Raw genomic sequence first — 9,834 nt, 5'->3', positions numbered from 1 at the left:
TGCCTAAAAAAAACCAGAAAGGCCAGCTCTGGTTTGAACAAAGAGCTTGCTGAAAATTTCTGAGCTTACCAAGAACCGTGGAAATTTCAGGAAAGGCCACAAGATGTGCAAAATCCTCTACCACTCATTTGTTTTTGGGACTTTAAAGCCAGCTCCAAACATTTTCTGCAGCTCTGGAAAACTGAGGACAAAGGAAGCAAATTGCATCTGAACATTTAAAAGGACACATTAATTGATATATGAAATCAATTGAATACTACCCCAAAGCTCTTTAGCTGGGGTGTACCATGGGCTTAGAGCAGCTTCCAGTTAAGAGCATGAAGTGAGCACTGACAGCCTGCTCCCCACAGTGAGCACAGTGCCCTTCATGGTTGGTTCTGAAGAGGAGCACAAGCTGGGATGTGGCAGGTGGAGGTTTGGATGAATTTGTTGATATGAAGAACTTGTTAAACTGTGCCCCAAGAGAATGAGCACCTTTCCACTAGATTTATTCACTATTACATCTAGGCAGGGGTGAAGATCTGGATATCCCTGCCTGCAGGCATCATCACCACTGGAGGACTTGTTCAGTCTCCATATTGCAGAAAGGGTTACTATAATTAACCTTAGACTCAAAACACTAAAAATAAACAACAAGCAAACAAACAAAAATTTTAAAAAATATTAGTTGCGATCCCATACATTCATAAGAGCCTTCTAAAGTCCATAATGGTTTCTTTCTGCCATGGTATTTTAAATAAGTCTCTAAGGCTTATTAAACCTCAGAAACAGTCTGAGGTTTATGTGTACTACTATGAATGCTCAGTGGTCTAGCAGAGCTCCTGGATATTTTTACCTTTAAGAGATATGGTTTGCTCTGACATTCACAATGGAAAGGTCAAGTGGCCATTCTGTGAGCACAGTCCCACTGGATACAAAATTTAGAATACAAATTGGAGTTCTATTTGATCTGAGCATGGATGCAGGTGAGTCAGAGAATTGATGAGGAGAGACAGTATGTCATTTGACTATTTACTGTTTTATTTCTGACACTCAAAGGATGATAGCTTATCTTCTTATAAGGGCCCACTTATATAATAAATCAATAAGAAAAGGGAAAACACCAACCTCATTATTTGTATTCACTACAAATAGCTTGGCCCAGCTTAACAAAAAAGTCAGTTGGATATATGGTTTCAATTTTTCAACTATTAGTAGTCACAAGTATGAATTTTGCAATTTCTAAGTACTGTGTGGGGTGAGGTAAGGTTTCTCTCTATAATTAGACAAGGAATCAGCCATAATGGCTGACATATAGATAGCAAAAATTAGTCATGGTTTTAAATTTAAGTAATCTAAGTAGTTAGATTGAATGGAATTAGTGGGCTAGTGCTTATCAAAGTAAGTAAGGCTTAAATTTTGAGTTATCTTACAGAATAACTGTGTGCAGGCAGTATTTGGTGCCTTGTGTAGTCACAAAAAATCTAAGCCTCTACAGCAGAGAAAGGCAGTTTCTGAAGGATTCAATTTGCATTCAGTATCAAAGGCTCAGGAAAAGCACCTGAGCCACTACAAAAGAAATTAGTTACCTCACTGACCACAGGAGTAAGGGCTCTGAATGTGACTGCACCTGCCCCTATCACCACAACCAGGAAAAAGAGGGATGATGAAACTCAGCCTAATCACAAATAAGGGTGCAGACAGCACTCTTGTGATACCCTGAAAAGATGTAAATTACAGTCTCTAATAAATATTCCCATTTCTTCAGTTTAAAGGTCAGAATAAAGGGTATATATTTCAGGGAAGAGAGAATATACTCTTTTAAATGCCTTCCATTGCTCAGTGCTGCAAGGTACAATAATTTTGCTGCACAATATGACCCTTCTCATATTTTTTAGACAAATCATGTGAATGGAAAGAGAACTTTTTACTTTTTAGTACTACTTACTGCCTTTTAAAAAGTAGAGGTGATATATCATCAAACTGCCTGTGTGTTGACTGCTCACTACTACACAGCTTTTTGGTGATTGATGGCACAGGGAGTAGGTTTTCTGGACCTAGCACTGAGTGGCAAATTAGGAAAGTTTTCCTGTTCTAAGTAACAGTGAGAATATTTAGTGGATCTGACTGCACTATGTATGTATGCCATAGAGAAATGAAATTACTACATTCTATTTCTAATGCAAAAGCCAAATTAATTCAGTTTACCTTATTTCATATTCAAAGAACATTCTCCCATAAAATGATTTGGTTTAGTTTAATTAGCTATTCTAAAGATTAATTCTGATCAACTTCTTTGAATGGGTTCAAAGCCCATTCTTATTAGTGAGTAGTAATATAAAAATATTGAAATTTATTCAATATATAAAAATTAGTAGTGAATTCTATCTAAGTAATTAAGAGCAAGAAGTGTTATCTTAAAATAATATTGGATGTAGGAATATACAGGTAGCAAAATGTTTTAACAGTTCAGTAACTACCTTCACCAGAGTTTGGCCATTACTGCCTCAATGACTGAATGTGAAGAAACTTGGTTTAACAAAAAAATTTCTCGTATGACTGTGCCACTGAGAGTCTGTGGAATAAAACTGCTTTTCATTTGCTCCCTGAGAGCGTCTGATCTCTGCCTATGGAGAGAAGCAAATATGATGACCTGTTGCTGCCTGCCAACTGGTTCATTCCCAGTTGATCTGTGCAGGGAAGTTCTTCCCATAGAAGGAAGAATAATTCTTTTCCCCCCATTTTCTCTGAGGTTTCTTTAGACACCTGCTAATCTTGCTTTATATGTCACTGTGTCTGTGTCAGCAGATGTCTCACCTGCTTTACCTGCCCTTCTTGTGCAGCCTGACAGGAGAGGAAAGTGCTTGGCCATGGGAACTGCTGCTCTGCAGGCTCACACAGGCTCTACCACTGCCTGGCATATGATGCACTAATGCATCTGCTTTGGCCCTCTGCACGTCATTCAGGATCAACACAGAAAGCAGGTGCTTAATGGCACTTTTCCTGCTGCTTTTTGAGAGTAACTTAACAGAAGTTTCCTACTTTATCAAATTAATGCAGAAGTCCCTGTAGTCATTTTGCTCAGTGTTTACTTCATCCCACACAGTCTGATTGATATTTTTGCCCTACAAACTTACTTGTCATAAAGACACATTACTATTGCATACTGTTCTGCTCACCATAATATATCACCTGCTTTTAAGAATACTTTGTTTAGAATACTTTGTGCAAAGAACACTGTACCCCAGTGGTTTTATTCTTCCTGCTTAAATTTCTCCTTTGGGTGCAATATTTCCAGACTAAACAGAGTAACCTTTTCATTGCTCTAATAGAATTTGAAGATACAGAGAAATTACTTATAGCTAGGAGTTCACAAGTGTTTTCCTTCTAATATGATATTTGAGTCCATTATAGCTGTCAGCCTGCAAGATGAACCGCATCATAATGAAGTTACTGGTTTTCTAAAAGACATATTTATAAAATAAATTATCTGCTGGAAAAAAGATAAGCCATTCAAACCCCTGTGATCAAAATTAACAGATTTTAGTTCATACTTAAAAAATTATTTTCATATTTTGATCAGGAAAAATTTGGATTGGAAAGAGTATTGGCACACTTACCTTTTAACTGAATTTGAATTCTTATAATTTCTGTCTGAACTCTAAAGGTGTCATGACAATTTCTGCTAAGGCATGGACCCCTTCCAGAGACATGTGCCCTGTTTTTTTTTTTTTTTCTCCAAGACACACACATCCCTACATCTATTTAGAAGTATGACCACGTCAACAAGTTTGACTTTTATTCAGTATTCAAGCTGACTTTTACACTACTGAATGCGAAGTTCAACATTTTTTATTAAAGCAAAAGATTTGTTGAGACAATAATGGCGTTTAAGGAGTTTCAGTCATCAGGCTTTTCTGACGTCAGCTTGCTTTGTACTCTTTAGGGAGCAGCCCGTGATGGCACTTTGAGAATAAAGTAGGATTGGTCCTCATCTGTATGACTCAGGAAGATGCTTCAAATACCTTGCCTCAACACTTCGGTTACAGTGATGATTGATCCCTATTATCTGCTTGTGTTGCTGAGTCATACGCTGGAGCTCTACAATAAAGAAGCCTTCAGATACTGAGAAAGTAATTGGATTTTAATTTTTCAGAATGTTTTCTGAATTTTTTTCACTCCTGTTGGGAGCCAGGCTTTGCCAGGCCTTACATAGCCTCATTTTGAAATCCTGTGTGAGGAAGAGAGCAGCTCCTAGGTAATGACTGCTGTTAAAAGGTTGAGCCTTCACTGTACAGTTGTGATGACAGAGATTAAAGCAAACCAAGTGAGGAAAGAGGGGAGGAAAGCTCTCCCTCATGATGAGTAGGGGACCAAACTCTCACTGCTCTAACTCTGTTTGGTTGCTACCCTCTTTCTGGAACATTGTGTCTTCTTCACTGATGTTGCAAGGGGTTTCACCTCAGCTGTTCCTTGTTTTTAGCAGAAGACAGTAGCCTTGCTCCAGAGCATGCTTTGCTGGGCACTGGGCTCTGCTCCCTGTGCTGCAGAGGCTGGATGTTCCTGCAGACATGCAGATGTTGAATTCAGTGCCCCATGCAAAGCATCTCTGCTGCAGAGATGCTCAGTCACAGCTGTTAAACTGGCAGCAACTCCAGGCAGATTGTTTTATGGCAAAATTACCTCCTTAGCATGTCCTTTTGCTTGTGGCTGCTGAAATCTCCAAGTTCTTAATTATTTGTTATTTCTTCCCTCCTCAGAAGAGTTCTTCAGAGCATTACAGGCGACAGTCCTTTCCTGTTGATTCTGTTCAAACTCAGAAGCAATCCGAATGCTGTCATCAAATGTACTGGCTGCAGTCAAATAAAGGTTACAGCAGTCTTTATATACAGCAAGTACTCTAATTTCTTTTATAACTTCTGGATGTACTGAGCTTCAATAATTTGTTTAAAGGTAATGAATGCTTGATTCCTTTGGGTAGCACACGGTGGCACAACTGGTCCAAATGATGTTATTAGTCCCAGTTCTGTAATTTTTCATTTTACTGTATTTTAATGCAAATAGTTGTTTCAGAAAGCCTCAGAAGACTTAACTCTGCATGTCTGTAAACCAAAAGAATACCACTGCATGTTGTCTTGTAAAAGAGGGCTAGACCAGAGGTAAAGGTTAGCTGTAAGGAGGTTAGTTTGGTGGTTGGATTGAAAGTGGATTATAACAGAAATCTTGCTGCGAAAACTAGGCAGGTGATACAGAAATTAAGGAGAGGTTTTACGGTTTTACTTTCAGGAACTGCTCAGGGTACATACAAGGCATAAGCAACTGACACAAAACAAACCAGGGTTATTTGAAGATGGAGATTTTTGTTTATTACAAACAGAACTAACCAGATGTTTTATATGAGACAATTCACATCAAGTATTGGAAATCTTTTCTATAATGATTTTTGATGAATTATAGAGCAGTATAATAAATAGGTATACTTAGACCCAGCAAATTTTAAGAATTATCTCTGCTTCAGGGCCGAATGGAACAGAGTAGAGTAATGTTATGTCTGTTTCCAAAAATAGTCATGTGTCTTAATGATTCCTCTTGCAAAATATCTTCATCCTCCCTCTTTTTTTTCTGCCTATTGATGATACTTACATCCAAACATAGAGCTGACTACAAAGCTACCTCTGTGGCTACTAAACATAAAACCAAATCTGCTTATTTCAAACCTATCTTTGGCTTAGTTTGGAAAAGATGTGGCATAGGTGTCAGCACATTTGCAAAACTAGATGTGGCAGGACAAAATATGAATCCAAATAGCCAAAGCCCAGCAAAGTCTTAAAGCATGTGTTTAAATATAAGAATTAATTTGATGCTTTGCTGAACTGGAATCAAATCTGGATCTGTATTAGATACTTGCTAGATCAATTCCTTTTATGGTGAGTCTCTGGCTAAACAATATAAAGATAATATAATCTTTATATTATCTTCTTGCTGACCTGGTAGTTACACCTTCTTTTCCACATTACAAAATCTTCTCTTAGTGTTTGTGCACCATATTTGGCTGAACAACCCTCTCCTCTACATTCTCTATTGAAAGGTTTGGGGATTTCTTGCGCAAGAAAAAAATTCAGCTCAAAACTACTCAAAACCAGGCTATAGTATCATTACAATTTACAGGACACTCTACTGCTGAGAGTAAAAAAGTATTTTCTGGTTTAGTCATCTTAAGTAGACTTAATTTCTAATGAATGATGACATAAAACTCAAGGAATTATTTTCGTTAATTATCTACCTCTGTTTCCCAGTTGGTGACCATTACTTGCTCTTGCACAGCTTCTCAGTCAGATGACTCCATAAACTTTTCTATGGTGAAATCTTAAGGATTTGTTTAATCCTTAGTGTAACATCAGCTCATATAAAATATTTCAGAAAACATTTATAAATGTTTCTTCTGCAGTGCCACAGCTTTATATTGTGTTGTATGTATCACATAACCTTATATGTTTTGCTTTAGCTTTATCATCTGCTTGGAAAATTTAATTGAAACAGTTTGCTCATAGCTCAAGACCACTTTTGAAACCAAATCATAGTCTCCTTGACTGTAACATTTGTATGAGTGATGACTATCTATTTCTCTTGGGGAAAAATGCCAAAGCCCAGCAAAGTCTTAAAGCATGTGTTTAAATATAAGAATTAATTTGATGCTTTGCTGAACTGGAATCAAATCTGGATCTGTATTAGATACTTGCTAGATCAATTCCTTTTATGGTGAGTCTCTGGCTAAACAATATAAAGATAATATAATCTTTATATTATCTTCTTGCTGACCTGGTAGTTACACCTTCTTTTCCACATTACAAAATCTTCTCTTAGTGTTTGTGCACCATATTTGGCTGAACAACCCTCTCCTCTACATTCTCTATTGAAAGGTTTGGGGATTTCTTGCGCAAGAAAAAAATTCAGCTCAAAACTACTCAAAACCAGGCTATAGTATCATTACAATTTACAGGACACTCTACTGCTGAGAGTAAAAAAGTATTTTCTGGTTTAGTCATCTTAAGTAGACTTAATTTCTAATGAATGATGACATAAAACTCAAGGAATTATTTTCGTTAATTATCTACCTCTGTTTCCCAGTTGGTGACCATTACTTGCTCTTGCACAGCTTCTCAGTCAGATGACTCCATAAACTTTTCTATGGTGAAATCTTAAGGATTTGTTTAATCCTTAGTGTAACATCAGCTCATATAAAATATTTCAGAAAACATTTATAAATGTTTCTTCTGCAGTGCCACAGCTTTATATTGTGTTGTATGTATCACATAACCTTATATGTTTTGCTTTAGCTTTATCATCTGCTTGGAAAATTTAATTGAAACAGTTTGCTCATAGCTCAAGACCACTTTTGAAACCAAATCATAGTCTCCTTGACTGTAACATTTGTATGAGTGATGACTATTTCTCTTGGGGAAAAACTGAGTCCTTCTGATGTTTGGTTAACTAATTTTGTTGTTTTACCTGCCTGTGAATGCATACAATGGATGAAATGGATTAAATGCATAATGAAAAGTCTTTCTTCTAAGCCTCAGCAATAATTGGACCAAGCAATTACTTCATTTTGAGCAGAGGTGATGTCAGTATCTGTTGATCCTTGTTGTGCCCATGTAATCAAAGTCTTCACCCAGACGTCACGTGTAGTTACCATGCTCAAACCTTGGAGTCCTTTCATGTGCAGTGGGTTTTGTTCCAAGGGGTGCCCTCCTCAGCAAGAACAAGGATGGGCTAAGGTGGCATCCACATGGTGCTAGTCATCCCTTCTGTCTGTGCACATTCTTGAGGGAAAGCATAGCAGCCCTGAGGGATGATGAAAAGACACCATCAAAAAAATGAGTGATGTCTTTTCTCTCCTTGTTGACCCACTCCAGGAGCTGCAGTGTCACAGAGATGTGGCACTGTCTGGAGGAGGAAGATGCTGACTCCCAGAACCAGCTGTGCACCCTCTCCCTACCTTGATGTGTACCAGAGATCTGCCTCCTGCTCTGACCCTGCACAGATTTATCACCTCCTGACACCCCTCCCAGAACAGCACTGAAAAAAGAGATTCCTCTGCTTACATGCCACACATAGCACACCAAACCTGGAGAAAGAAGGCTGGTAGAGTAGGTAGGATGTCATTCCAAAAAGGTTTTATTTACCGCAATGTTTCCTTCTGATAGTCATTTTTATGTGTTGCTTTATAATACTGGAATGATGTGAGATCATGATGGGAAAGAGCAGTGTTTGTACATTATGTTAATAAAAATGTTCTGAGATAATGCAGCTCTGGCTTGTTTCTGGTGTTTCTCATATATCTTGTGTATATTATTTATTTGTATATAGCCTAGGCTGAGGAATTTTCTAGGTTTCTTTCTTGGAATGTAGAACAAGATCATGAAAATGACATTTATTTTTTTATTACCTCCTCTTAATGTAACTCAAAAGAATGGTAAAACAAATGCTTCACACCTTTTATCTTAGGAACAATATTGCTGAGCAGGGGATGGAAGTGAGGGGATCTGCTGCTCTGCATTAATATTGTAGAAATAATGATTTCACATGCAATGACAATTTGCAAAGGGTTTTCTGTAATTTCATCATTGTCATTGATCAAAGAGAATGCTTCAGATGAGCACAACTATTTAACTGAAGCTTTCAGGGCTGTGAATATGATTTAAAATGAAGTAAGGGAACATTTCTAAAATGAAAGGCAAAAGAAATCCTCACTGAAAAGCAGAGAATCACAAACATTTACTCACTGGAAAAGAAAAAGAAAATTACAGAAACTTATGTCTACTATTCCATTGCTAAAGATGATACTGCCTTTGCTAGCCCCATCTTCTCAGGTATTTGCAATGTCTCAGACTACAGCAGTAAAAAAGGATAGATGAAGCTGGATTAACTAAATGGAAAACCAGAATCTCATAAAAGAACTAAATGTTCTCCAGACAGAGTTGTGAAGTTTCTGTGCTTATGTGTGTAACAGAAAACAGGCTCCAGAATTTGTAGAAAATACCTGGTAGAAAGCTTAACTGGCTTCACTTGGTGCAGTGACCTAATCTGTTTTCTGTCAAATCTGTGTTTTCATTTCAAGTTGACATTAAACTTCAACTTGAAAGTGTGGTGGAAGCATATAGAAACTTTGGGTGAGCTAGTGCAGCAGCCAGAGCATCTTTGTGCAAGTGGGAGCAAGACCTCAGTCCAGAAGGATTGGGATGGTCTGTGACAGAAAAGGCCTCACCTTGCAAAGACCTTAATTTTTCTGAATACCCTTGACTGTGAATGAACTCATGGCTGTAAAGCTTTGCTTTAAAAAAACTCAGTGAAATTTCTGTAAATTCTCAGTGCTGGTATGATCATATTTCTGCATTTTCTGAGTTCTTCCACTGAATTAATGACCCACAGAGCAACTTTGGACAGCCTAGCCCCGGAAAGATAATAATACTTTCTTTATAAAATCCTGCAATACCTGCTAACTTTTTTGACAAAACTTTTGTGACACATTAAATCTGGGATTCTCCTTTGAAACAGGAAGGACAGGCTACTGGGTTAGGTTTTCCAGCTGTTATCTGCTTCAGCTTTGCTCTCCATGCCCTATTTCCAGCGCGGGCTCTGGTGGATCACAGCACTGCGAGGGGCTCTTGCTCACTGAGTGTGTGCAGCGCTGGGCTCAAGTCACTCTGCTTGGCTGCCTCACCCCTGTGGTCACCAGGGTGCTGCTTCCACAGCCAAGCACTACATCTGGACACAGCTCTGGCATCCCAGTGTGCTGATAGATAGAATGTAGGAGAATAGAGAGAGTGGTGAAGGTAATCTCACGCCTAAGGA

The 9,834-nt window shown here is 38.1% G+C and overlaps 1 long non-coding RNA gene across 2 annotated transcripts; it reads left to right on the top strand.

Moving 5' to 3' along the window:
- Nucleotides 1-890: 890 nt before the first annotated feature.
- On the top strand, nt 891-8,241 carry LOC121352598. Of its 2 annotated transcripts, XR_005954959.1 has the most exons (4): nt 891-965; nt 3,926-4,112; nt 4,740-4,932; nt 7,896-8,241. It is a non-coding gene; the product is annotated as an uncharacterized LOC121352598 (long non-coding RNA). The 2 variants fall into 2 exon arrangements; XR_005954960.1 differs by lacking the exon at nt 3,926-4,112 and having other exon boundaries at nt 894-965.
- Nucleotides 8,242-9,834: the final 1,593 nt, after the last annotated feature.

The sequence above is a fragment of the Pyrgilauda ruficollis genome, unplaced genomic scaffold (assembly GCF_017590135.1).
Source record: "Pyrgilauda ruficollis isolate IOZ18807 unplaced genomic scaffold, ASM1759013v1 scaffold19, whole genome shotgun sequence".
Taxonomy (NCBI): Eukaryota; Metazoa; Chordata; class Aves; order Passeriformes; family Passeridae; genus Pyrgilauda; species Pyrgilauda ruficollis.
Note: the sequence above shows the minus strand (reverse complement) of the source record. Positions and strands in the feature narration are given on the sequence as shown.